At 40.5% G+C, this 27,501-nt stretch overlaps 1 long non-coding RNA gene and 1 pseudogene across 2 annotated transcripts; one reads left to right on the forward strand and one right to left on the reverse strand.

Moving 5' to 3' along the window:
- Window positions 1–139: 139 nt before the first annotated feature.
- Window positions 140–2,077, reverse strand: LOC119258585 (TBC1 domain family member 1-like; annotated as a pseudogene).
- Window positions 2,078–2,279: 202 nt separating this feature from the next.
- Window positions 2,280–27,224, forward strand: LOC129146963 (uncharacterized). 2 transcript variants are annotated; one of them, XR_008554382.1, is made up of 3 exons: window positions 2,280–2,313; window positions 4,075–4,152; window positions 27,004–27,224. It is a non-coding gene; the product is annotated as an uncharacterized LOC129146963 (long non-coding RNA). The 2 variants fall into 2 exon arrangements; XR_008554383.1 differs by lacking the exon at window positions 27,004–27,224 and adding an exon at window positions 19,939–20,003.
- Window positions 27,225–27,501: the final 277 nt, after the last annotated feature.

Genomic DNA, 27,501 nt, shown 5'->3' on the forward strand with positions numbered 1-27,501 from the left:
TCAGTCATCTTTGGAGAAATGCCTGTTTATCTTTTCTGCCTAGTTTTTGACTGGATTGTTTTTGTTGAGTTGTATGAGCTCTTTGTAGATCTTTGATATCAGTCAAATATATGTATGATGTGCAGATAATTTCTCTCATTCAGTAGGGTGTCAGTTCCAAGACAAGAGTAACCTGCTTCAGTTTGCTTTCACTGATCAGGAGCTTCTCAACTGTGGCTTTGAGGCTTTAGAGTCTGCCATTTGCAGTTGTTGAAGGAGGTCAAGGTTTTGTTCGTGTAAGCTGCTGGTTTTCTCTAAATTTTCCATTCTTTGGTTGTTACTGAGAAGAGCGGAACTGGTAAATTGTTCTTGAAGTATGTGGTACTCCATAAGCTTGTAACTGTTTAGAGGTATGCATCTCAAACATCTGATTGATGGTCTTTTCCACTGCACCAAGCTCAGGTTGAGTAGTGTGGTTTTATAAAGTTAAGTATGGTTCCTAGGATCTCATGTTACTGAATCAAGGACTTATGGCTTCCCAACAGACTTAAAGCCACTTTAAATATGACCTCTGATTTCTGAAGAAAGATCATATCACACACTCTGGCTATGAATCCCAGGGGGAACTAAGAGGCAAGCATAATGAGAAACCAAGGGACACTATAGAGGCTGGACTGTTCTTGAGCTGGTCACTCCTTTAAGATGAGTGAATTCTTCATAAGCTTTAGGCCCTATTCAGCAAGTCATTTTCAGAAGCGTGAAGCTTCTGATTTTCCTTTTCCATTCTGAGTAGTAGTATCTGTTAGAGAAGAGCCTTTTGCCACAGCTCTGAAAGCTCACATCATGTCCGTCCTCCCCCATCCTCTCCCATGACACAGGACCAAAAGTGTCCATCTTCACAAACTGTTTCTAAAGGAGATTGGGGGGGACCTCTTCTAGCTCTGAATAATCTTCCTATCTGCTGGAGAATCTCTCATTTTTGGTGGACTTGCCACTTGGAGGAGTATCTGCTGCCTCCGTGAGAGCCTCCGTGTCTTAACAGGGGCCTCACTGGCATGGCCTAGATGGTTGACTTTGGATTTGAAATCCTATGGTTCATGTGGCCTCTCGATGTTTACTGAGTAGTACCTCATCAGTTTTCCTCAGTAAGACCCTGGAAGAGCCTTGAGCCAGTTCCAGGGGCTCCTGGTATTCCATTAGGAAATGGCTCAGGGTGTATGTGTGCCAAAAAATAACAATAATATAAGAAAATGAGAATAAAAGAGATCACCTTGAAGTTCTTGGCAAATGTGTCATCATACTCTGATGGAGTTTCGAGTTCCTCTGGGCCTGACAATCTCTCTGGCCTGTCGGATGGAGCTGATGAGCACAGGCACCCAGCCACTGCACAACCGAACAATGGTGACCTGTCATTCCTCACCCTGTGCTCCGCTCAATCTCACTGCTGCCCTTGTCCCTGCGGGCTCGCAGCAGGGGCTCATGAATATTTTGGATATAGAATAACATAACATTAATTCAGTAAGAGTTAAAGCACTACATTAATGAAATGAGAGGTTATAGATCTTACTTTAAATTGCCCGTAACCAGTTTTGTACTATATAAAATGAAATACTAATTTAAAAAATTGCGATAGGCCTTCCTGGTGGCCTAAGGGTTCAATCTCAGCAATATCATCCCTGAGGACTGAGTTCTATCCCTGGGCAGGGAGCTGACCCACATGGCACAGCAGACCTCTTCTGTCTCGCCCACTGCTCCCCTCAGCAGTGTGTTTCAGTAGATCTGCCTATTCTACTCCCTACTCTGTGTCTGGTGAATCCTCTCACCACCCCCCATCTCTGGCCACACCCTAGTTCTACACAATAATTTAAAAAAAATCTTGTATTTTTTCCAATCTTTCAATTTAGTATTGAGCTTTATTTAACTTTATATCTAAAACATTATCATTTCAACATGTAATCAATATGTAAAATTATATTTTTAATAGAAGTAAGGGTTTACATTGTTGTTTATATTGTTGTAAGAATCCCCCCCCCCCCCACCTTTTAGGTGTTGTTACCATAGTGCACCTACCAGCAGGGCACCCATTGTCGACCTCCATAGTCTATTGTGTTCCTCCCCACTTTGTTCTTGCTGCTCCTCCTCCCCCACCCCCTCTATTTGCTTCAGTTTTGTAGTCAACTTTCCAAGATTAGCCTTTTAGTTTAGCTTTATCTGACTCTTTGTTTGGTTTCTCTGTATTAATGCATATAAGTAAAATAATCTGTGTTTTGTCTTTCTCCTGACTTATTTAGCTTAGCATAGTCCCTTCCAGTTCCATTCCTGTTGCTGCAAATGGTAAGAGTTTGCAATCTCTCTTCTTAACTTTAGAGAAATGTTTTAGGAAACAATTTTTCTCACACTGAAGAGCCATTTGATGTTCAACATAATTAAAGTTCATTTTCATGGAGTTTTTTCCTTCTGTCAAATTTTAATGAAAGCGTACTTAGTATTTTTAAATGAAAATAATATTAATATTATTTTATGTAAGTATTTCTATTTACTTATCTATTCATTCTGCGTATCTTTCTATTGGGTGATTTTTTTTTTTTTTGCTTGACCTTCCTAAATCCTTCACACATTTTATTTTTTTGAAAACTTTTTCTGTTATTTATATATATTTTACATCATTCTTCATTTTTTGTACAATGTGTACTTTCTCCTCTCAGGTGTAGTCCCTGTAAAATTCCCACCACCAATTCACCCATGCTCCATCACCACAGTCCCTTGTGCTCTTCCCTCCGCTGTTTTCATCCCTCTCCACCTCCTCCCCTGCAGAATGTTTCTGATTTATAGTTGCCTGTTAATTTTTTTCTTAGGTGATTTTCACCTAATGTTAATGATGGCTATTTCTACTTAGAAAAAAAATAATTTTTTTATCTGTTTATCTTTTCTTTGCCTATCATGTGATGCAAATTGTTATGATGTAAGGAGGGACCAAAATTAGGAAGAGATTGAAAAACCATTTTTGATATTGATTGGTACTATTTACTAAAATCATTGAGATGGCCTTGAGATTGTTTGCCCATGTATTTCCTCTTGGTTTCCCAAGAGTGATAAAAACTTGCAATTTTCTGGAAACCAAACTAAATTTTGTATTTTCTGAGTTTTCTGAGACCTGAGAGGCAACATCTCTGTGGATAAGGATCCTTGTACCAATACAGGAACTAGAGCCCCAAAGGTAATAAAAATCTATTTGTAGGGTGCCATAGTTTACTAGGTTCTCTCATGCATTATTATTCCCACTCCAGAGAGGAAGAAATAGTCCCAGAGGTATTACAAGACTGAGCTTCGGCTCTCTTGGGTGCCAAGTGCAGAATTGTCATTTCATGATTCCAGCTGCTGCTCGCCTTAGGAGTGATCTGCGTCCAGTCACTGTGTCCGGCTGCAGTTCATCGGGGGAAGGGAGACAATGTTAGTAGGCAAAAGAGCTTTCTTTTAAGTTGAAGTTGCTCACATTACTTTATTTCAAATCCCATTGGCCCATACTTAGTAAAATGTCCATGCCTACTTGCTAAGACAGTCTGGAAATACTGTTTCTGGCCAGGGGGCCATGTGACCAACTACAACACTATTATTATGGTCAAGTGATAGCAGGTTTTGGTGGATGTCTAGAAGTCTCAGTCATAGCAGCTCGTTTTTGTGACTCTGTGGGTCTATGGGCACATTAGTATTTCTAGGCCCTGGTGATATTAATCTTACTACTTCATAAAATTATTGTGTAAGTCACAATGAAATAGAACCCTCACCACAGTGCTGGACACATAAAACTAAGTCAGCACACTATACTGTTACTGTAGCTTAGTCAACTCCCATGTCAGTCTCCAGTGATGCCTACTGAACCCTGCCCTTCCTATTCTGAATGTGCCTTGCCTATGTTAACAAATGAGGGCTCTTCCAAGCATACACAGGGAAACACCATAAAAGGAGATGTTTCTGCATATCAGACATTGAACTTGGTTAATAAGTGTTTACTTCTGATAAGAAGGTTCATTTTGATATACTGTCAATCCAGATTTCTTAGCCTGAGACACTGAGATTATTAATGTCATCATGCAGGGCCTCTTTGGAAATACTGGAGAACTTTTACCCATGACAGAAAACATATCTGTTCTGCTTCCTACTCCCTTGAATGAGGTAAGCAGAGAAAGATGTTTTTAAAAAGATGTCTGTGTCAGATACTTCATGGTGTTTTCTTGATGAGTTAAGAATGAGCACACTCTATCTTATTGGAGAAGATAGAGACTGGCTGGATGCTGCAGAGCTGTGAATCTCATAGAAATCATCTGTCCTTATCATGAGGATGTCACAGCCAAGCATCACAAGGCAGAGGTCCACTTTTGACTTCCTTGATTACACAAGTAAAGATTATAAAATCACTGAAGATTCTCAATGTGTCCCAAGAAATGTGCCATTTCATCAAAAACAACTGTAAAACTATATGTAAGAACACTAGGCTCTAGTATTTCTTATTTACCTTATCTGCTAAAAGAAGCTTTGTGTCTTCAATGTTTAGAAATGGTAAAAATAGTGCTGGATAAAAATCATAGGGATAATTTATAATTTATACATTTATTATAATTTATCAATCATTTCTGGATTCCCTCTTGTCATTGTGACTATGGTACATGCCAGAGCAAGAAGTTCAATTAGTTTTTCTCCTTATTGTCATTCCTAATTACTAGTGACAGGATCCATGGTGAGTTCACAGAGCAGTTTGTAGCATTGAAAAGGTCTGTAAGTCAGAATGTGAGTCATAAGAGTAAAATGTGAGGCTTAGCAGAATCAGCAACAGAAAAGTCCAATGAGAGTGCATTGTCATGGGAAAACCTTGAGCTAAGAGCTTGGGAGATAGACTGTGGCATAAAAGCAGAAGCTTGGGCAGGCGTGAGGAAGGCCTAAGCTAGATTTGGCACAGGGAACTGGGAAGAGGAGAGTGAATATGCCAGCAGGTGTCAGCATATTGGTATCTGTGCTAACAAGGACAAGTTGAGGTTTTGATGGTGGTATGTGTAAGATTCACGTATGTGGCCTGGGGCCCTGAAGTGGCTGATGAGACCTGCCTGTGGAGGATTTCACAAAGGGATTCCTTCCCTCTACCCTTTCTGGAAAGGGCTTGGTTTTTCCTGGGATTCAGTAGCTAGTGGCTTAGGGATGCTGGCTTTGGGAAAAGTGCCTGTTAAAGTTGGAGTAACACCAGTAGTCACAAAATGGGAATAGATGGATGGATGGTCCTTCTTCAGTTGACACCCTAAAAACACTATTCAGTGTTAGATGAGAACATTGTGCATTTGTGAGACACAGAGAATGAAAATGCCTTGCTTCACAGCTAATGTAATCTGGGGGAGGAAATGCTGAAAGCTGACCTTGCTAAAGGGCAAGTCTGATCACCCCTTTCTGTTTAAAGCCCTTTGTGGCCACCTATTGGACCTCAGGATAGAGTCCAACCTGTTGAATATGACTTTGCAAGGCCTTTCTTAGAAGGTCTTTGTGATGGGACCCTGTCCTTCTCTCCCTGCTTGTTTCTTCTCCCTCCTCCTCCTGTGCCCTGGCCATGCTGGGTTTCCTGAAGAGGCCATGGTGTCTTGGCTGGGCAGGTGCTCTCCCCTCTGCCTCCTCCATTGCTCTGCTCATGCTGCTTATCTGACCTCTATTCGTTGTTTAAGTCTAAGGATGGGAACCTTTTCCTGGCCAACCTCTAGGTGAGGGTAGGTGCCATTCCCACTCTCCCGTCTCCCTATCACAGGGCTCACCACACTGTTGTGTCACTGTCTTTTCCTCATTGGATTGCAGCTTTATGGTAGGGACAGGGTCTTTCTGCTTCACTGGTATAGCCTCAGTGGCTCACTCAGACTCCAGTGCAAGAAAAGTAAAAGATTTGTTTGGAAAAAATTGTGGTAAAAGATTTATAATTTAGATCATAGTGAATCTATGATTATTTTAAAATATTTAAACAACTTGGAAAGTAGATTAGAAAATGTAAGTTCCCAATAGTTCAACTCCATCATTAAACTTCCAGTCTCCATAGGTAACCAGTTACCAGTTTGCCAGCCTTTTTGTGTTTTCATATTCATGTAGTTAATTTAAATAAATATATGTGTGTGTGTGTGTGTGTGTGTGTGTGTAGAGAACTAGCTAAGCCATGCAGTATCCATACTTCTGCAGAAATTGAGGAATAATTAACTAATGTTTTAAGCCACAAATTTCTTTATCAGCAAAGGAAAACTAGTATAGAGATTACTGTAGGCTTTGCTCTCATCTTTCCTGTGTTGGAGTCCTCATTTTCTTGATTGTCTTTCTCCAGGAGCATATTCTCTTATATAGCTGTTCTGAAACATTGTGGTCTCAGGAATGTTTCTTGATGTGGTTATATCTATTGATATCTATTGTTATGTTGAGAGATCTTTTATGAATTCATTAATTCATTTCAAAATAACAATAACAAAACATATTCCACATTAACATAAGTAACATTCTTTGTGAAAATTGTTTTATGAAAGAATAATTTCTGCAAAGAGAGGCATTGTTTTACATTTTTGCAAAGCTCCTTCAGGACTGGCTAAATAGAAGGTAGCTGGTTGTTTATAGCTGTTGCAATGTATTATTTTAGTTGACATATGAAGAAAATCTGGTCTCCACACAGATATGTAGGAAAAAGTGAAGGTCTTGCTGATCTCGGAAAGGTTCCCAGGGACCCTCGAGGTCCTTCAGTCACACTTTGAAAACTGCTGCTGTGGTATCTACTACTCAAAGTATTGTCCCTTGGACCAGCAGCCCCAGTATCACCAGGACCCATTAGAAATGTAAATTCTGACACTCTCTGAATGAGAAATACCAGATAATAAGATCCTCAAATGGTTCCTATGTACAGGAAAGAATGAGATGCATTTCTTCAGGGCAGGGTGTCCTCTGAATCTTTGCTTGTCTGAAAATTTCTTTATTCTAGCCTTACGTTGACTTCATAGTTTGATTACAGGCTAGATGCTAGGTTGAAAATCAATTTTAAATTTTAACTTCTGTTGTCCATAGAATGAAGCAGTGTTATCTACTGTGAGAGTAGGGTCTATTATTTACCTTGGTTTTTTTTTTATCCTTGGCTAGGGTCCCTTCCCAGGGGATTCTAATCTCCCTATAAATATACTTTCTACTAAACTCCACCATGTTTTAAGTCCCTTGCCTCAGCCCTACTTTCCAGAACATTGTTTCTTTGTGTTCTGAGGTTTTCTGCAGTCTGTAGGGCAAACCCCTCCTTCAGTTTTACCTCCCTCTACTTGATAAAGACATCCAGTTTATATCTTCCTCTATTCCTCCCCTTCTCTTTAGATTTTTTTTTTTTAAGATTTATTTTTATTTATTTATACAAGCACTGGGTACAGTCAGAAGCGCAGGATGGTGAGAGAATGCACCAAATCCAGAGCAGGGAGCAGAGCAGGCAGACTGAAGTACACTGCTGAGGGGAGCAGCGGGCGGCAGGAGAGGTCTGCGTGCCATGTGGGACCCTCCTCTGGTGGCCGGGGAGCAGCCGGGGATTGAACCAGCGCTGCAGAGGCTGCGGGCAGCTTCACAACCCAGCGCTCAACTGCTGAGCCACCGGGGAGGCCCCCTTCTCTTTAGATTTTTGGTGTACATTTTTGTTTACGATTTCATTGTCCTTGTGGTGGTATCTCCAGGAATAATGTTGCTCAGAAGTCTCCTAAATGATTTTAATTATTGGAAAGCTACAAAATGTTTTGCTGATGTGTCTAAAAAGTTTTTCTGGTCCATCTTTCATTTTAAGTTTTTCGTATGAATTTTATTATCAGCTTGCTTGGTCTCTCCCCCTGTCTCCACCCCCTTTCATTTCTGTCAAACCCACTATTTTACTGAGACCTTATTAAATTTGTAATCTAATTTAGGGGAATATTGACATCTTTAAATTAGTGAGTCTTTTAAGAACACAGTATGCATTTCCATTTATCCAATTATTCTTTTTATGTCCCTCAATAGAATTTAAAAGTTTGCTTCTTACAGATTTTGCCCATATCTTATATTTTATCTCTTTGGTTGCTATTCCAAATGAGATCATTTTTTTCTATTATATTTTGTAACTAGTGTTTCACTTACCATTGTGTCAATGAGGTCTTTTTGATCTTATTATGTACAGATCTCCTTCATATTTCAAAATGTGTTGATTAGATTTTTGTTTAGTTTTAAAATACTTGACATTATAAACATGATTAAAAATGTAAAAGGGTTTACAATGAAAAGGATCATAAACAGAGTTTAGCACTACAGGTTATTTCCTGCATAATCCTTCCAGAACTTTTTTTTGGCTTACGTTTGGGTATCTGTACTCTTTATGCAGCAAGATGTTGAAGTGGTATTCTTTCTCCCTTTTGGGTGAGGCTAAAAGACCTGCAACAGCTCTGTACATGACTTACATGTCCACAGGCTCAACTGCCATTGTAGCCATGCTAAGAAACTGTAAGAGTGGATTTGGCTGCCTTAACTCCCCTTCCTCTGGCCAATAAGAGTAGTAGAGGTTGTAGAGGCTGGGAGATTTCTTTGGAGAGTGCAGTCAGTGTGCTTGGTCAAGTAAGCAGGGGCTCAAGGCAATTCCCAAAAAGCTGGCCCCTGTTGTCTGGCATTTGTTAGAAATAAAGATAGTATTGGAAAAGGCGAAAAGGCTGTTTTGGGTTATCTACCTGGAATTTGAGTGAAGGGTGGTTGCTGCCCTGGAATTGAGCTGCATTTTCAGTAGCTATGGAGCTAAGGCACATGTTTTGGGGCAACTGGATATGAATTCTGTTAGGTTTGGGGAACAGCCTGCCTGGGGTTGTCTTGGGTCCCATTCAAGAGGATTTCCTGGTGGGACCATGTGATTCCAAGAGAGTGAGTTTGCAGACCTGTGGGAGCGGCTCTTCACAGCCAGATGAGAGGAATTTCAGTTGCAAGGGATCCATAGACATCAGTCCCCAGTAGAGAAGCTCCAAAAGTTGGGTGGGGGAATGAAAGATCAAAACTCAAAAATCAAACCCAAAAACCCAAAATAAACATCTGGAAACTGCATATTTCTACTCAGAGACACCAGATCCATTAACTCTGCACCATCCACAGAAGACTACCCTATCCTCCCAGGCCTCTTACCCTGCCCTGTAAGGTGGGTACAAATGTTGGAGGAAGTAAATGAGGACGAGAAGCAGCCTTTCCTAACCACACTTCCAGCAGTGACAATTTGTAGACAGCAGGCCTAGACTGACAGGGAAGGGATCCTTTTTATTTGGATGAGACTAGAGTTTTAGCTATGACTGTAGATGGACTGTTAAATCACTAAAATTAGGTTTTTCTTCTAACTGAATATGATTAGGGGCTTTAAAATGATCTAGGAGTGGCTGAAACCCTATGAGACATTGCCAGCAATGTCATCCTGGAGTGGGGAGATGCTGCATTCACTGGGTGAATTTCAACAGAAAGGTGGGAAAGAATGAACTTTCCTCATGGACCCTGTTCCAACTGATTCTGACACCATCAAAAAACACCTCCCTTCCAAACCAAAAATAGGGCCATACTATACCCACTGTTCTATACTTGATTTTTACCTAAAAATGTATCTTTGAGACATTTCCTTACCAGCATACATATGTACCTATTTTTAAGTCTGTTAGATGATAAACCATTGTATTTTCAAATAATATTTACTTAGCCATTTCTCTGTTAGTAAATAGGATTTTTCCAGTCCTTGATTTGTCATGCAATGTTGCAAAAAGTTTTTTGTTTGCACACAGGAGGTATCTATTGAAAATGTTTCTGGAAGTAAGTTTACTAAATTAACCAATATGCAAGTCTTAAATTTATGATCCTGGGAAGAAGTTGCACCAATTTATATTGCCACCAATAGTTTTCTCATAACCATGCAGATATTATGTATCATCATATGTTTTAATCTTTGCCACTATGAGAGGTTAAAAAAATAGTGCCTTGACAGTGCATAAATTATGAGATTGAACCTCTTCATATGTTTATATCATTATTCTTATTTCTTTTTCTGTAAACTGCCTATTGATTTGATTTTAAAAATTCTGTCGCTTGCTATGTTTTTGAGTGGGAATCAGCCTGTTAGTGAATGACTAAGGAATGAGGGAGCGAGTTGTACATGGTGCAGGTGGCTTTAGACTGTGATCCAGAAATCTTGCTCAAATCTTTAATCTGCTTTCCTTTCTCCCTTATCTTTGGGATACCACACTCTTCCTTGTGAGTTCCTTACTCCTTGCCTTTACCTTTGTAAATAGTTCCTCTGTAAACTGTCCTCAAATTATCTGCAGTTGTTTGTTCCATCTTGGCTTATATGCTGGGACCTGACTGACTGTGTCCAGTGGGTTGTGAAGAGTAGGAAAAGTGATTAAGCAACACCCGAAGCTGCCTGATAGAGCCTTCTGCCATATCCAGGAGGGGGTCACACAGAGTGGTACCAGGGGTCCGTTAGCCCCATACTGTGGACTCTGAGGGCTGGAATGTAGATGAAGGATGGTGATAATACCTGGGCAATGAGGGGCTTCTGGTGTGCATTAGCCCCTGGTGACCAAAATTGCTGAGAAGGTTGTATTAGAGGAGCTCTAAGCCAGCAGGAGCAGCTCTGTGCTTGAGGAAGAGGTGATGGTCACAGTTTACACTGTGATCTGTCCTGGGGTACAGTGAAGCTGGCTTCAGTGGGTATCCCAGAAGTGAAGGTGGTGAGGACTCTAGGAGGGGCCAGGAATGAGAGCGGGGACAGGTGGACAGATGAGATGACTGGGAAGCTGACCAGAATGTTTCAATTGCAGGAGGGCAGCGCAATGTTGGATTCAGTTCCAAAGCACCCCCAAGAGGCTGCCAGTGCTGTATGGCAGGCAGCAGGGCCCAGGCTGGGTAGGAATTGCAGAAGATGCTGGCGTCAGGGAAGAGGTTAGGGTGGTAGCTAGTGGTTCAGCCTTTAGCATCTGCCTCACAGCCTGTTGGGGTCCAGCATATTAGCGTATTCCCCCTGCTGTCTCTGAGAGGCTTATGTGTCCTCCATATCATCTCATTCCTACTTACAGCCTCAGCCAGGCTTTTGGCTCCAGGACAGTTACTCTGCTGGTCTCAGCTTCTCATTATGGTTTCTCTTGGTGACCTCTCTGTGCTCTGCTATGTTACAGTCCAAGAGTGACCTTTTTCTCCCCAAAGAATAGTGTGAAGTAGGCTTTACTGAAGACTTGGTAAAGATAGTAATTACAATGCAGAGAAGCAAAATTCAAGCTACATGACAGAGCTCATGCCTCCCAGCATTCCTTACTGGAGGTTTCTTTCTTCCCCACCTATGTCTTTTGTGCCTTGACTAAGCCACCCTTTCATCTTTAATTAATTAATTAATTTTATTGTGATAATATATAATCAATTTTACCATTTTGAGCATTTTAAGTGTACAAATTAGTGGTTGGTACTAACTATATTACAATCATATGAGCTTCACCATTATCCATTTCCACAATTTTTTCATCACCTTGCACAGAAATTATGTATCCATGAAGCACTAACTCCCCACTTCTCCTTCCCTGCAGTCCAGGTGATGTCCATTCCACTTTCTACGACTGGGTCATCATTTTGCAGGATTTTTTAGATGCAAAAGTCAGAACATCATCAGATCTTGAGAGAGGGAACAGCTTCCTTCTCCTTTCTTTAAGGTTAGCATAATAAAACAAAACAAAAGAGCAATACAGCTTAGTACAAAAACCAGTATCTGTCATCTCTGAATTACTATGTTGGACAAGTCTATGAGAATACTGGAAATAATTTATCATTCTGTGTGTTAATTACCAGAAGCTACTGGATCTGTCAGCTTTGCCAGTGACAGAAGCTACTGTTATAACAATTTAACCCTATACCAAATGCCCTCAGCTTGTGCTCTGTGATTTGGTCTTATGTTTGCTTTTAAAATGTTTGGTCTCCTCCCCTAAATGTTTGCTTCTTATTTGTTTACACTTGCAAATTAAGAAAGTTAAGCTTGACTGTAGAGTATAAAATGAGATTGATAAATTAAATGAGAGAAGGAAGGCCAGTCCCATCAGTGGATTGCATTAATGTTAACACCATTATTTGGGTGCTTGCTAGAATAGCATCACCCATTTGTCAGTAAATTCCATGTTTCTTAGAATCTTCTGGTTAGATCTTGACAACCTGTCATCCTCTGTTTAGCTGAAGTCATTGGGGCTGATCCAGTGCTCATACAGTGGCCTCAGGCATGCTCCTGACACTTCAGTTCATTGCCTACATGCTGAGCCACTTAGCTCCATCCTTTTTGCACTGTACTTGCCCTGTCCAGGATCTCTCTCCATTCCCAACTATGTTCCATCTTTAATTAAACTCATGGAGAGGGACCTGAGGAAAAGTATACTGTATAATATGTAAGACAGAAGCATTAAACAGGAGGGTTTCTAAGGACCAAACTACTTGCTCTGAGGTATACTGGGTGATGTGCCAGATTCCTCTGATCCTTACCCTGGTCTCCCTTAAGCAGAAATAGTAATTGACATCCCAGAAGGTTATAAATGATATCCCAGGGGGGGCTACTAATCTGATGACTGGTGTGGCTGCAGTGAACACGTCTGCCAAAATTGAACAAATGACAGTACACTGGATAATGAAGGGGATTATAAAAGTCACGCAGGGTTCCAGACAACATATTTTCAGAGGAGGAAGAAGAAAAAGTTTATGGGGATTTCTGTATTGAATATCACCAGACATGCACTTTATTTATTTATTTAAAAAGAAAGATTTATTTATGCATACAATAGCTGGGGTGTAGGCCAGAGGTGCAGAGAGAGTGGGGAGTGGAACAGGCAGATTGACTGAAATACACTGCTGAGGGGAGCAGCGGGCGAGACAGTAGAGGTCTGCTGCGCCATTTGTGGGTCAGCTCTCTAGCCAGGGATCGAACTCGTGCTGCAGTGGCTGCGGATAACTTCGTAGTGCTGAGACTATCCCTTGAGCCACTGGGGAGGCCCCAGAAATGCACTTTAAAAGATAACCAGAACATTTTCTTTCTTCATATCCTATAGCACAGAGCAAAAATTATTTTAGTTGAGCAGACACTAAAGGTGCATAACATAAAGAAAATTCTCCATAACACATTTATCTTGCTGGACTTTGAAGGGTTGAGTGACAGTTACAAATGACAGCTCTCCTAGGCGTTTAATTTTCTCTAGTATTTTAAATGAGGAAATGTATTTCTGGGAATATCTACACAATAATAAAGAGGCATTCAACTTCAGATTATAAAAACCAGGGTTGATTAAAATATTTTAAAAATGTAAATTAAATTTGTAAGTTTTTGTTTAAATATTTGCTGCTCAGTGTTGACATTAAAGAGGCTAGAAGTGGAGAGAAGAGGTGGACGGCCATCTAGGTGTTCAAGTCAGGGCCATGAGGTGTTGGACCATAACATCCATGCTAGGTCTTCGCTGTGCCAGAAATTCAGTCAGTTTAGTATAAACCACCTTTACAGGAGACATAGCATGCAGACGCTCCGTATCCCTGCAGGGATAGGGCTGTGGCCAGGCTGAGCATTAGTGCAGTCTGTTACTCACTCCCACCACCCTGGGTCTATCCTCTTTGGTCCTTCCATGGTTTCCTTTGACTGGAACTGCCTGGTTGGTTCATTTGAAGGACCCATGTCTCCTACTTCATTTCAAAGATCTGCAGCCAGCATGCTTAGGTTTCTTTTTTTTTCTCTATTTTTTAAATTAATTAATTTTTATTTAAATATTTTATTTTATATAATTCTTACATCTTTTTTCATCTTTGCACAATGTATGCATTTTCATTTTGGTTATATTCCCCATACATTTGCACCCCCCCCCCCTTATTTTGCTGTGTGGAGATTTCTTGACCTACTAAACATAGAGCTTCCATATGATCCAGCAATTCCACTCCTAGGTATTTACCCAGATGACACAGAAACAGTAATTCCAAAGGGCACCTGCACACCTATGTTTATAGCAGCACTATTTGCAATAGCTAAGCTATGGAAACAACCCAAGTGCCCAAAAATAGATGACTGGATCAAGAAGATGTGGTACATATACACAATGGAATATTACTCAGCAATCAAAAAAGATAAATTCATGCAGTTTGCAGCAACATGGATGGAGCTAGAAGGGATCATGCTCAGCAAAATAAGTCAGAAAGAAAAAGAAAAATACCGGATGGTCTCACTCATAGCAGGAATTTAGAAAACCTAAATAAGAGACCAGGAAAAAGACTAATCAATACAAAGTAAAAATCAAAATTGACAAGCAACTATAAACCAGAGACACACTACCGGGGAGGGAGGGGAAGGGGCGGGAAAGGAAGGACTAGATGCTTAGGTTTCTTATCAGAATCTATCTTCATTAGAAACCCCAGAAAGCCCTCCATGCCTAGGATTCCTAGGGGGAGATAATCTTCACTATGGAGAGGGAGACATGACCCCCATTATATTTAGGAGTGTGCAATGAATCTAGCACTTACTTCTGAGCTTGAGACCAAGGTTATTGGCAAGTCATCAACATTTGCTCATGGGAAGGACTTAGCTAAGATGCCAACAAGGCATCTAGTAATTCTTGGATGTGTTTCATGAGGTGCTTTGTTCCTCACTTCCCACCTAGTCTTCTCTCAGAACCAGGGTCCTCAAGAAAGAAAGGAGATGGGATGGAGTTCTACAGTTGCAGAATTATTGTGGTTAAGGTATCTGAAAACATACAGGTCCTTACTAACTCTAGCTTCTCTGGCTTGTATGGTTAAGACCAATGCACAGCACAGTATTGGGGGTGGCGGGGGTTGGGGGGAGGAATCTCTGTCTTGTAGCTGCCTCTCTCAGCAGGCAACTATTCCTGTTAGAGGTCAGTCCTCCTGGGAATGGGAGTTACTTTCATCTTCCAATGAGTCAACCTTAAGGTGCCCTGAACCTAAAGGGCTAAGCAACTGGGAAAACTACACTAGACCTGGAAACCCAGCCCAGGTGAACCATCTGGGCCACAATTTTTAGTACTGTGAGTTCACTCTTTATGTATGTGCTTGTGTATTTATATATACTATGATGTAATTAATACAGCACATATATTATATATTTTTGGATGGTGAGGCTGTGTGGGAGGGATGAGGGAATGCAGGCAGGCATCTTGTTTACTGTCATCTGAAGTCAGGGATATGTACTCTTATGTTTTTTACTTATTCATTTATTAGTTTAAATAACTAATAAATTGAATTTATTGAATGCCTAAAATTGCACAAGACTAAGCTTAGAATGAAGATGGGGTGTGGAGTACAGAAAGATCAAGAAAGATTTGTGCTCTGTCTTTATTTTTTTAAAGATTTAATTATTTATGCATACAAGAACTGGGGTATAGGGCAAAGGTAGGGGAGGGGGTGAGAGAATTCACCAGAGACAGAGTGGGAAACAGAACAGATGGATTGACTGAAATACACTGCTGAGGGGAGCAAAGGGCGAGTCAGGAGAGGTCTGCCGTGCCATGTGGGTAGCTCCCTGGCTAGGGATCGAACTTGTGCAGTGGCTGTGGATAGCTTCATAGTGCTGTGTCTTAAGCCCTTGTGCCACCAAGGAGACCCCTGGTGCCCCATATTTGAAGAGTTCTAACTCTGGTGGAGACAGGCATATAACCTGCTACATTTTACAATCTGACAAAAATTATGCCCTGAGAGAGGTATAACCGAGTAATGTGAGAGTTTTGTCAAGAAAAGGATCAATCCTGTCAATGAGGAATAGGAACCATATCCCTTAGGTGGACCTCTGAGGTGGCCTTGAGGAATGGATAGAATTTCACTTCCATGGTTATGATAATAACTAGTCTTGGAGGCAACTTATGTTTGTATGCAGTTCAGCACTGATGGAGGAGCCTCACATACTTTGTCTTATTTAATTGGAACAATAATGTTGCAAGGTTAAGTAAGGCTGTTTTTTTTTTTAAGATCAGTTAAGGGTTAGAGAACTTTCATGACTTGCCTAAAGTGACCCATTATTTAGTCAGGTGAGTGCAGATGTGGAAAAGCTATCTTCTACCTGTAAGAACTGTGGGAACCCTTTCTCCACCTGCCCTTGCTTTTCAATAAGCTCCTGCTTATAACCGGAGGTCTCACCAGGGGTGTGCCAATTGTAATTCACAGCCTATTAACCAGGCTTGGTGACAATCAATGATTCTCTCAAAGTGTGGTCCTAGATCAATAGCATCAACATCACCTAGGAACTTGTCAGAAATATAAATTCTCAGATCCCATTCCATAACTGCTGAATCAGAAATGCCAGCAGTGTGTGTTTTGATGAGGCTCCTAGGAGATTCTGATGCAGGTTCAAGTGTGAGAACCATTTGCACAGGTGATCTAATTAACATAACGTCGAACAATATTTGAAAATATGAGCATTGGCTCAAAAAAATGCTGTGATCAATTCTTAGAGGATCTGAAAGTCTATTGAGCTGAGAGATGTGGCATAAGGCTCAAGTAAATTTAGTATTAAAACTGTTTACACTTTTTTCTCATTGTAGTGCCAGAATGAGCACAGAGCAGGATCTGTATGGATCTTTGGTGGCTTTCTCAGGCTTTTATCGAGCTTTTACATGTAGTGCAGCAGCCAGGTACACAGCAGGCAGGGGTGCTGGGGTAGGGGGGTGAGGGGGGCTGGCCAGGAGGCCGGTAGGCCTCCAAACCCCAGGCAAGTCTTCACTCTGGGCTTCTCTGGTGTTATTTCTCCCCTTCTCTCTCCTGCCTCTTTCTTCTTCTGCTTCTCTTGGTGTCTATCTCAACACTGCCGCCATGGCCCACAGAACTAAGCAATACAGCTTACAACAATGTAACAAGTGCAGGTGCCCCATCAGGCAGGGCAATGCTAATAGTGGGAGGGCAGAAAAGCCTGAAAACCATTTATCCTATACTCACTGAGTAAAAACAGAGATACATTCCAAGCCCCAGGAAACATGGGGTTCAATCTGCAAAATTCAAGGTCTACGAGGTGAAATGCAAAGTTTAGGTTGCTTCAGAACACAAAAGGCATTTCTGACAAGGATTGCTCATAAAAGAGGGTCTAACCCTGAGAACTTGAAGCAGTTCTTGAGAACAGGCAGTTTTCAAAGAAATTGCAGAGAAATAGGAGAGATCCTAGTGTCATGGCATTTTCTTCTTTTGAACAGTTTGTGGAAAGGAAAAAAAACAAGAGGGATGAGGGTATTCTGTTACCATGACAACTTGCAGAGGCCCAAGATGATGAAACCAAGAATCTGACAAAGCTTAGCTTCCTGATTCTAGATGAGAAAAATGAGGTAGTGAGGCCTGGGGATGGGTCAGAATGAATATTCTATTATTCCTTTACAGTTGTCACACTGCCTGCTTAAAAATAATAATCTATTAATCAGCATGCACAGTGGCTATGACTGAAGAATATCTGTTCATGCATTTCCCTTACCTGGAAGGCATTCCCCACTTTGCCTAGTTTCTATCCACCCTTCACCATTTAATGCTCAACACCCTTTCTCAAGGAGGGCTTTCTTATTGACTGACCTTCAACAAAATGCAGCATGAGATGGTTTCTCCTCTCATTTAGTCTCACTTTGCAACATTTTTTATACCTATGAACTCTCTCTTTCAGGGGGCAAAAGACAATAAACATTACTTCCTTGTACCTTTAGGCCTACATAGCAAAACTGCCTATAATCTTTTCTTCCCTTTTCTTCTAAAATAAACATAGCTAACAGTTCTTGCGTGCTTGTTATATAATAAGCCCACCACTCCAGAGCTGTTTAAAGTGTGGTGGGAGACCAGCATCATCAGCGTAATCTGGGAACTTGTTAAAAATGCATAGTTGGAGACCCTACCCCAGACCTACTCTATCTGAAGCTCTAGGGGATGGGGCCTGGGAGCCCCTTTTTGTTCTTAAATTTTTATTAATTATTTTCTTCCTAAAAGAATTCCATGGTGGTTAGAGGACATTTTCTGTATGACTTCAAACATTTGACATTGATTGGGACTTATTTTATGGTCTGGTGTATTTTCAATTTTGGCAGATGTTCTATGTGTATTTGAAAAAAACATATGCTGCAGTTGATGGCTGACTGCCACAAACTTTTGATATTGTTGTGCATGATTATTTCCTTAAAGGATTAATTGATTTAAAGGAAGGATTATATAGCCCTGTAAGGGGTGGTATCTAGAGGTCCAAGGTTGGGCGGGGGAGCATAATATTATTGAAAGTCCTTTTAACCTTAAAAGATTTTTCTTTTTTAAGATTTATTTATTTTCATACAAGAGCTGGGGTACAGGCCAGAGGCGTGGGAGGGTGAGAGGATTCACCAGAGACAGAGCGGTGAACAGACCAGGCAGACGGACTAAAATATGCTGCTGAGGGGAGCAGTGGGCGCGGCAGGTCTGCTGCACCATGTGGGAATCTCCCTGGACGGCCAGGAATCCAACATGTGCTGCAGAGGCTGTGGACAGCTCCACAGCGCAGCATTCAACCCACTGTGCCACCAGGGAGGCCCCTAACCTTAAAAGTTTTTATGAATTGTGATATTGACCTAGTAATATATCTGTGTTTACTTTGGGATGAAATTATTTTCCTAACATGCACCTGGAAAACACTGGGTTCTAGAATAGTATATGACACATAGGAGGTACACCATATGAAGTTGTTGAATGACTGAATGAATGTGTTGGTTGACTCTATCTACTGTTTCAGATGAGGCCAGCACACTTTCAAGGCTGGTCCCTGAAATCTGCAGGAAAACTGCTGTAACAAATAGGAAAATTACTATATCTTAATGCAAATGATGCCCCCTCGAGTTGAGCAATATTGTGTGTGTTCAGTCAGCCCGTCACCCTAGTAGTGGCCCATTTGCACCTATTTTCAGCCTCCTGGATGATCTTTCCTCCACATGAACCAAGCTGCTGAGAAGCTGCATTTTGGCCTGCTTCTTTTAGTTCAGGTGAAATCTAACCAGTGACCCTGGGCTCAGTGAACAGTGTTGCAGCAGGCAGTATGGTTCTATGTAGCAAGGCTTAGCCCAGGGGCACTATGCTGGATCTTCATGGATACTGAGATTTTTATTTTCAGCAGAATGAAATCACTAGCCCTGCATTTCTCAATAAATTGCATACATGATCACAGTCTTACAAAAATTAATTGTCCAAATGTTTTTCTAGTTATTTATTGTAAATATTTAAGGCAGAAACCATACCAATTATGTATGAACTCTCTCAGAAAGTAGATGAGTTCTATTTTCCAACTCATTTTATGAAGTCTGCATTACACTGATAACCAAAATCAGTCAGACATTACAAGGAAAAAAAAAATAACCTACAGATCAATATCCCTCTGAAATAGTCACAAAATTACTTGATAATTAGCAAATCAAATCCAACAACATAAAAAAGGATAATATATCATGACCAAGTTGGAATGCAAGTTTGATTTAACATTAAAAAAAATCAATGAACTAATAATCACATTAAGAGAAAAATTCAACCTTAGTTTAGTAGTGCAGAGAAAATTTGACACAGTTTAGCAGTCATTTGTGATTAAAAACTCTTAGTGAGGTAGAAATAGAAGGAAATTTCTTCAACATGATAAAAGTCATCTTTAAAAAACCAGTTGAATGAAATCTTTTTTACTCTTGGCTCACAGATCTAGGATTATCAATACCTAACAACTATGAATGCTTACTATGTATCAACCTTCAATCCAAGTTCTGAACAGATATAATTCCATTTGATCTTCTTGATAACCCAATGTGCTATGTACAATCATTATCCCATTTTAAAAATGAGAAAATGATGTACATCAACTAACTTACTTACTATTGTTATCTGCTAAGGGAAGCTAGGGCAGTCTGACTTCAGTGCTTCTGTGCTTAACCACTTTATTATACTCCTGTTTTCCCATTTCAGGTTTGACTTTTTGGCTTAAACCAAAGGGCAAAAGTCTGAGGCAGAAGCTGAACCCTAACGGTGTAGTAGCAATGTTTATAGAGCATTCAAAGCCACACATGTCAGCCACACATGTCACAGCCATGCCATATGGTTCTAACTGTTTATGGAGGATCTGATTCTGAGAACTGTTGGGAGTGCCAACCTCTGAGATTCTGTTCTATGGCACAGGGTTGAACTTGGACATTTAAAATTGCAATTGGGGTGAAAACAATTGGACTAAATGTTCTCTCTGCTTGATCCTGGACTCAGCATGATCTTGAAAAGTGTTAATCTCTCAGTACACCTTTTACAAAGGTATTTTTTTTTGTTTGTTATATATATGTTTATATATTTATTAATTAAATCAATTTTTTTCTTACATCATTGTAGTCCACATAGTTCTCTTGCCACTGTATCACCCGTGAACCATCACCATAGTCCCTTGTGTTCATTCCTCCCCTGTTTTGCACCCCCCACCTCCTTCTTTGCTGTTTGCCTTAGTTCTATGATCAGCTTGCTAGTTTTGAGTTTTTCTTGACCTTTTGTTTGCTTTCTCTATATTCCATATATAAGTGGTATTTATCTTTTTCCTTCTAATTTTGGCTAGCATTATCCCTTCTGACTTCATCCATGTTGTTGCAAATGGTATGAATTTGTTTTTTTGGATTGTTGAGTAATATTCTGTTGTATAAATATAGCACAACTTTTTGATCCATTTGTCTATTTGGGGGCATTTGGGTTGTTTTCATATCTTTGCTATTGCAAGTAGTGCTGTAATAAACATAGAAGTTTAGGTTTCCTTTTGAATTAATGTTTTTGTGTCCTTACAAAGGTATTATTAAGTGCCTTGTTAAGGCTCTGTTTCTCGTGCATGATCCTCTGCATGCATTCTGTGCTCATTACATGCCCAATTCATTCATTGTGTCTTTTTAATTTTACTCAAGGTGGCAGTGTGCCCAGGGGACAAACTACATTTCCCTGTTGTCCTTATAACTGAATGGCCATGTAATAGTTATGGTCAATGAGTTGTTAACAGTGCATTAGGGATATTTTGGAAAGATTTGCTTTCATGATGTAGGCAAAACTCCTTTCATCTTTGCCACATCCTTCTCTTTCTTGCTTCATGGCATGGATAGCAGACTTTAGACTACTTGATGTGACTAAGTTCAGGGAAGAGAAACAGAAAGGTAGAAGGGAGCTGGGGCACTAATGCCTCTGTGGCACTGCTACAGCAGCAGCTTTGGACTTCCAATCCCCAGGTGTTTTGAGTATGCAAGAAAAAAAATAATTCCCACAAATTTATGTTTGTGTCTCTGTTATAACACAAACACAACCTATCATTGCTTTGCTTTCAATAAACATTTATTGAGTACCTGATTCTGTGTTGACTGTCAGAGATAAAATGTTGACTAAGCCAGAGTCCATTTTTCAGGAAGGTGGTGTTCAGTTTGAGAAGGCAGATAGATGAAAAATAATAGTAATGCAGCTACTATAGAGAAGCACCAGTGGTCGGGGAAGATCAACTCTGACTGGGCTGGCAGACCACTGAGGAGTGTTTGTATTCTGGCTTAAAGAATGCATTGAGCTTTTCACAAAGATGACATTGAAAGTGATGAAGTAAGGTCCTGCCTCTCCCAAAGCCAAAGACAACGCAAAAAACTTTGAAGTCCAAGAAAGCTGTGCTGAAAGGTGTCCACAGCCATGAAAAGATCTGCATGTCACCCACATTCTAGTGGCCCCAAACACTGCAGCTCTGAAGGTAACTCAAATATCCTTGGAAGAGCACCTCTAGGAGAAACAAGCTTGACCACTGCACTGTCATCTGCTCCCCCAGCCACTGAGTCAGCCAGGAAGAAGATAGAAGATAACAACTCACTTGTGTTCGCTGTGGATGTCAAGGCCAACAAGCACCAGATCAAACAGACTGTGAAGGAGCTCTATGATATTGACATGGCTGAGGTCAACCCCCTGATCAGATGGAGCAAAGACAGCATATGTTCGACTGACTCCTGACTAAGATACTTTGGATGTTGCCAACAAAATTGAGGTCTTTTAAACTGAGTCCAACTGGCTAACTAAATGAAATTTTTTTTCACTATTAGAAAAAAATGAGTTGGATTTCACTAGGTGGATTTAAGGTGGAGTGGGAGAAAGGGGCATTTTAGACAGGTGAGAGAGCACGTGTGAATGTATGGAGTCTTAAAAAAAAGCAAGGTGTGCTCAGGCAGCTCAATATGGTTGACCTGTAGACTGCAGGTAAGGAAAGTGTGAATGAAATATGGGCTAGCTTATTTCGGGATATATGTGCCATGTATATATGTCATACATTTCTACCAGGTGCCTAGTATTAGAAGTCAGGAAATTTTTTAGCAGGAAAGTGATTTGATAAGATATATGTTTTTAAAATCAACCCTGGCAGCAGTGTAGAAAATGGAGTGGAAAGTGATGAGGGAGAGAGATGAGTTATAAAGCCTTTGCATCATCTAGGCAAGAGATACCAAGAGCACATGCCAAGGCAGTGGCATAGAGATGGGCAGAAAAGCGTCCTGGAGAGGAGATAAAAACTTTTGCTTGCCATTTAAATTCCATAAAATAGCATTTTAAAAAATTGAGCCATCTTTATTATCATTTGTTTCTTATTAGACATTTTAACCCTTCAAGGTACAAATCTCTGTCACCTCAAAATGGCCTTTTGAGTCCTAGATAGGAGTATTTGCACATTGGAATTTGGCATTTTTTCATATTACCTGTTTTTAAAATTTTTATTTAAATGTTCACGTTTTGCTTATTTTATCATCTTTAGGCTTGCTATAATATTTTTATGAATCCTTCCTGTTCTTTCCTCTAAAGAGAATAAAAGGAAGCTTAGTACTATCTACCTAGGCTCTGAAATGCAATCTGAGAAGTATATAGTTTCTCTCCCCAAATGATGGTGGTTGACTTCTTTTTCTCTGACTCATTTTCTTCCTGAATCTACAAAGACATTCTTAGCACTCACTACTGGGTCTTGATGTCAGCTCACATAGGACTCCTCAAAATTGACTTGCACTAGTGATTCACAGAAGACCTGCAGGTCAGAATTCTCTGGAGACAAATCATACCCAGCACCAGCATCAGCTCTGGAGAAATACTGTTAGCTGTTTTTTTTTTTTTATCTTATGTTTCTCTAAGAGGAAAACTCTGATCTTAAATCATGATCTCTTTATGTACACGTGATGATGAGTATTTGGGAACCTCAGCTTAGAGAGAAAAATATACTCTTCAGGTTGCATTTCACAGACTATGTGGATAGAACTAAGCTTCCCTTTATTGTCTCTTTAGAGGGAGGAAGAGGAAAGATTCATAAAGATATTCTAGCAATTCCTTCTATGTCACCTACTCTTAGATTAAAGCTGTTCAAAATAATTGACATGATCTCTTCCCCTACGTTTCCAGGTAATATATTCCCTCTGGCTTTCATCACTGGCTTTTATAGGTGGACATAGATGTGAAGTTTCTAACTCAGCCTCCCTGGATATATTGGTTTCCTTTTGCTGCTGTAACAAATTACCACCACCTTAGTGACTTTAAACAACACCAGTTTATTATCTTAGAGTTATGGAGATTAGAAGTTTGAAATAGTGTCTTGTGGGGCTCAAATCCTTTTGGAGGCTTTAGGGAGAATTTGTTCCTGGGCTTTTCTAGCTTTTAGAGGTTGTCCAAATGTCTTAGCTGGTGACCTCATCAGTCTCAACTCTGCTTCTATCATCAAATCTTATCTGTCTTTGACCCTCCTTTCTTTGTCTTATAAGAACCTTTCTAATTATATTGGGCCCACATGCATAATCCAAGGTAATCTCCCCATTTTAGATCCTTAACTTTATCACATCTTCAAAGTTTCCTTTGCAGTGTAACATTTCATAGGTTCTAGGAACTAAGGCATGGTCATCTTTTTTTTTTTTTAAATTTTGGGTGGGGGCATTATTCTCCTTACCATGCTGGATTTAAACCAGAGGACTTAATCTGAAACAGGTGCCTTGAGATACCACCCTTTTGTCACACAATAGAAGATGGATATAATGGATGATAAAGGTTACCTTGCCTTCTCATCCCAATGAGGTTTTGTTTCATAAAATCTTACTTTCATACATAAACTTAATGAAATTTGAGATCATAAATTTAATGGTTGTTTCCCACCTCTCTCCATCACTGAGTTGTATGTCCATGAGGGCAGAGGCAACTTCCATCATGTTCATCACCTTGTTGCTCATGCTTGGCTGTGGAGAGTATTGTGAGTAGCTTCCTACCACTTGCTCTACCTTGAATTTCAGTGCTGTACCCAGGGTATTGTGTTCATCCATCTACAGATGTACATATGACCTAGTTCTGGAAATATCTCCCCCTTAGTGAAAATAGCAATGCATGTGAGGCAAAAATCACTTTTGCCTCTGATATTTTGCTTCTTCCTTGAGACATTGTCATATGTCTTATTCTGCTCCAGCTGCCATAAGAAATATATCATATTGGGTGATTTAAACAACAAACATTTATTTCTCATAATTCTAAAGATTGGGAAGTCCAAGATCAAATTGCTAGACAAATCGGTTCCTGAAGGACTGCATCCTGGTTTGCAGTGTCCTCATAAGGTGGGAGGTAAGGTAGGGGAGACAGAATCTCTCATGTTTCTTCTTTTTTTTTCATTATTTTTAAAATTTTTTACATCATTGTTCATTTTTAAACAATATTTGCTTCCCCCAACCCCCTCAGGTGTAGTCCCCATAGAATTTCCTTCTCCAGTGCACCATCACCACAGTCCCCTGTGCTCCTCCCTCTCTTCCTCTGATCCCTCTCCCTCCTCCTCCCCTGCAGGATGTCTCTGATTTATAATTGTCTGATTTTGCTTTGTTGTGTTTTGTACTGTTATTATTTTTTTACACTGATGTCTTATTTGGTTCCCCTATATTCCTGCTATAAGTGAAACCATGCGATATTTTTCTTTTCCCTTCTGGCTTATTTCACTGAGCATAATTCCTTCTAGCTCCATCCATGTTGCTGCAAATGGCATGAGTTTATCTTTTTTTTTGATTGCTGAATAATATTCCATTGAGTATATATACCACATCTTTCTCATATTTCTTATAAGGACACTAATCCCATTTATGAGAGCTTCACCCTCATGACCTAATTACTTTCCAAACGTCCTGCCTGCTAATATCATCACATTGGGGATTTAGCTTCAAATTATGAATTTTGGGGGATCAGAAATACTCAGTCCATAACATCATACAAAGTTGAGAAACTTAGAGCTGTGGAGGCCATATCTAAACATTGAGGGGAGTCAAAGCTGACTTACCATGGCAGGGAGATGGGAGGATCCTGTGTTCCTGCTGGCATGCTTGAGCTGCTGTACCAATCCTGGCACTGTGTCTAAACTTCTGGTTTTGTGAGATAATTAAATGTCTTCATCATCTAAGCCACCATCTTCCAAGGATTTTGTAACTGGCAGCCAAATGCACTTAAACTGATATACTACTACAATGTCTGAGACATGGCTGGAATGTCTAATGAATAAATATTTCAGTTGACAGAAATGTCCTTATCACAACCTCAGAATTCTCTAAAAAAAAAAAAAAAGAGGATCACCCTAAGAAATAGCCACACTAAGCCCCTACATTCAGAAAGATGGCCATTCCAGGAAGAAGTCCGTGGTGACTGGAAGTAGCCTAGAGAAGTCTCTGATGTTTTGACTTTTACCTCAAGGAGGAGAATGATTTTATTATGGGTGACTGGGGTCCTCCTAAGCAAATTATCCTATTTAAATGCCAATTGTTTCTTCCCAGTTGATTCACTTTCTCTGTCCAATTCCCACTGGAGGTTTTGCCAATTGGGAATTGTGTGCCATCTGCTGAATTTCACGTAGACTGAACCAACAGGCAGATGCTCCATCCTGGAAAGAGAGAATAAGGCAACTTATCTCCGAGAAATTCCTCAGCCCCAAACCTTCCCCCTACAAGTATAGAATTACCAACCCTGGAGGACACGTAAGCACCACTAACCAACATAGGAAGTTCTGGGAGCTCCTGGGAGGAAGTTCTCCCAGGGAGCTTAAGAAGTTACAGAATGCTTGGAAGATCTGTCTAAGGCTGGGGTGCATGGATCAAAATGTTGGCCGGCAAGATTCACACCTACATCCTTAACCTGCATCCCAGCAGAAGTGGTACCTCTTAGGCTGCTACATGAGGTATTCGTCCTCTTGGCACTCTGAGGACACTGTCCACTTTGACCTCTGCCCACAGATTGAGGCTAGGCCCAGGCAACCCAAGCTATGACTATATTCATTACTATCCCAGAACTCCCCCAAACAACAATCTACCAAATGTCAGGATTATTTTCTCTTCTTTACATAGGCACAAGGGCATGTGGTCATAATGCTCCTTCGGGGTGTGATGTCCTCTTGAAAAAATCATACTTCCTTAATTTCCTATTCTCTCCCCTCCACACTGTACACCTGAGTTACAGCTGGCACACTTTGGCCTCCATGTTTTCTCAAGGCCCTTGGTGTGAATGGCAGTGTCATCCCAGTATAAGCCCCACCCATCTGCAGCTATATATCAGGAGGGGAAAAGCCAGGGGAGCAGACCACCTGGCACCAGAGGAAAGCTACTGCTGTACAAACTCCTTCAGCCTGAATGTCCTTTTCACGGACATTCCAGTCTACCTTGTCCTTGTACCCTCATACCAGTGTCAGCACCTCCCCAACACTCCTCATCCACCATGCAAGCTCCTCACTTTTATCCTGCCTTCCCCACCTACTCATGTTTCTACTCCTAAGTCTTTAGCTCCCTGGTTACTCTATCTCACCAGTTTACCTAATGGGTAGCTCCTAGTTTCTCCATCCCTTCAGACTAACCCAATTCTGATCTGTTTTCCTACATTCAGGTCCTTTTTGGGGAACACATCTCAAATTTATCTATTATTTGCATTCTTAATCATTAACAGAAAGTCACCCCTTTGCCCGGATTTGGTTTGAGCAAGTTAATTTTTTTCTTTTTTTTTTTCCCCTAGGGCAGGAGATCAGGCAAAATTGAATTTTGTGAACTTTCAAAATTAAAAACCTTTTCCTGGATTCTGAAGACCCCACTAAAGTGTCATCAAGGGAGGAGGCCTAGTCCACCTGCTTCTTCTGATGTCCCTCTTCCTCTGTATTATTAGTATACTACTACTAATAATAATCCAGAGTCTGTAGTATTAGTATCCTACAGTATCCATGAAATGGAGCTAATGTCTAAGGCTATTATGTTTACATGATCAACATGACAGCCTGTGCTAAGAGATCAGAATTCAGAATTACTGCCAAAAAGGAGGCGAGAAGATACTATTTCTCTAGAGAATAAGGATTTTAGAGAAAACAGTACATGAAAATGGAGCTAATGCACATTGCCTTCCCCTTTGGGTCAAGTGGTCTGAGGGAATTGGCCACTCCTGGTCTAAATTCTTTAGGTGGCTAAGCACTTAGAATTGGAGAATAACACATGTCCTGTTAAAAATGCCAGTACTCCCACT

This window comes from Talpa occidentalis, unplaced genomic scaffold (genome assembly GCF_014898055.3).
Source record: "Talpa occidentalis isolate TD23 unplaced genomic scaffold, MPIMG_talOcc4v2.1 talOcc4.5, whole genome shotgun sequence".
NCBI lineage: Eukaryota > Metazoa > Chordata > Mammalia > Eulipotyphla > Talpidae > Talpa > Talpa occidentalis.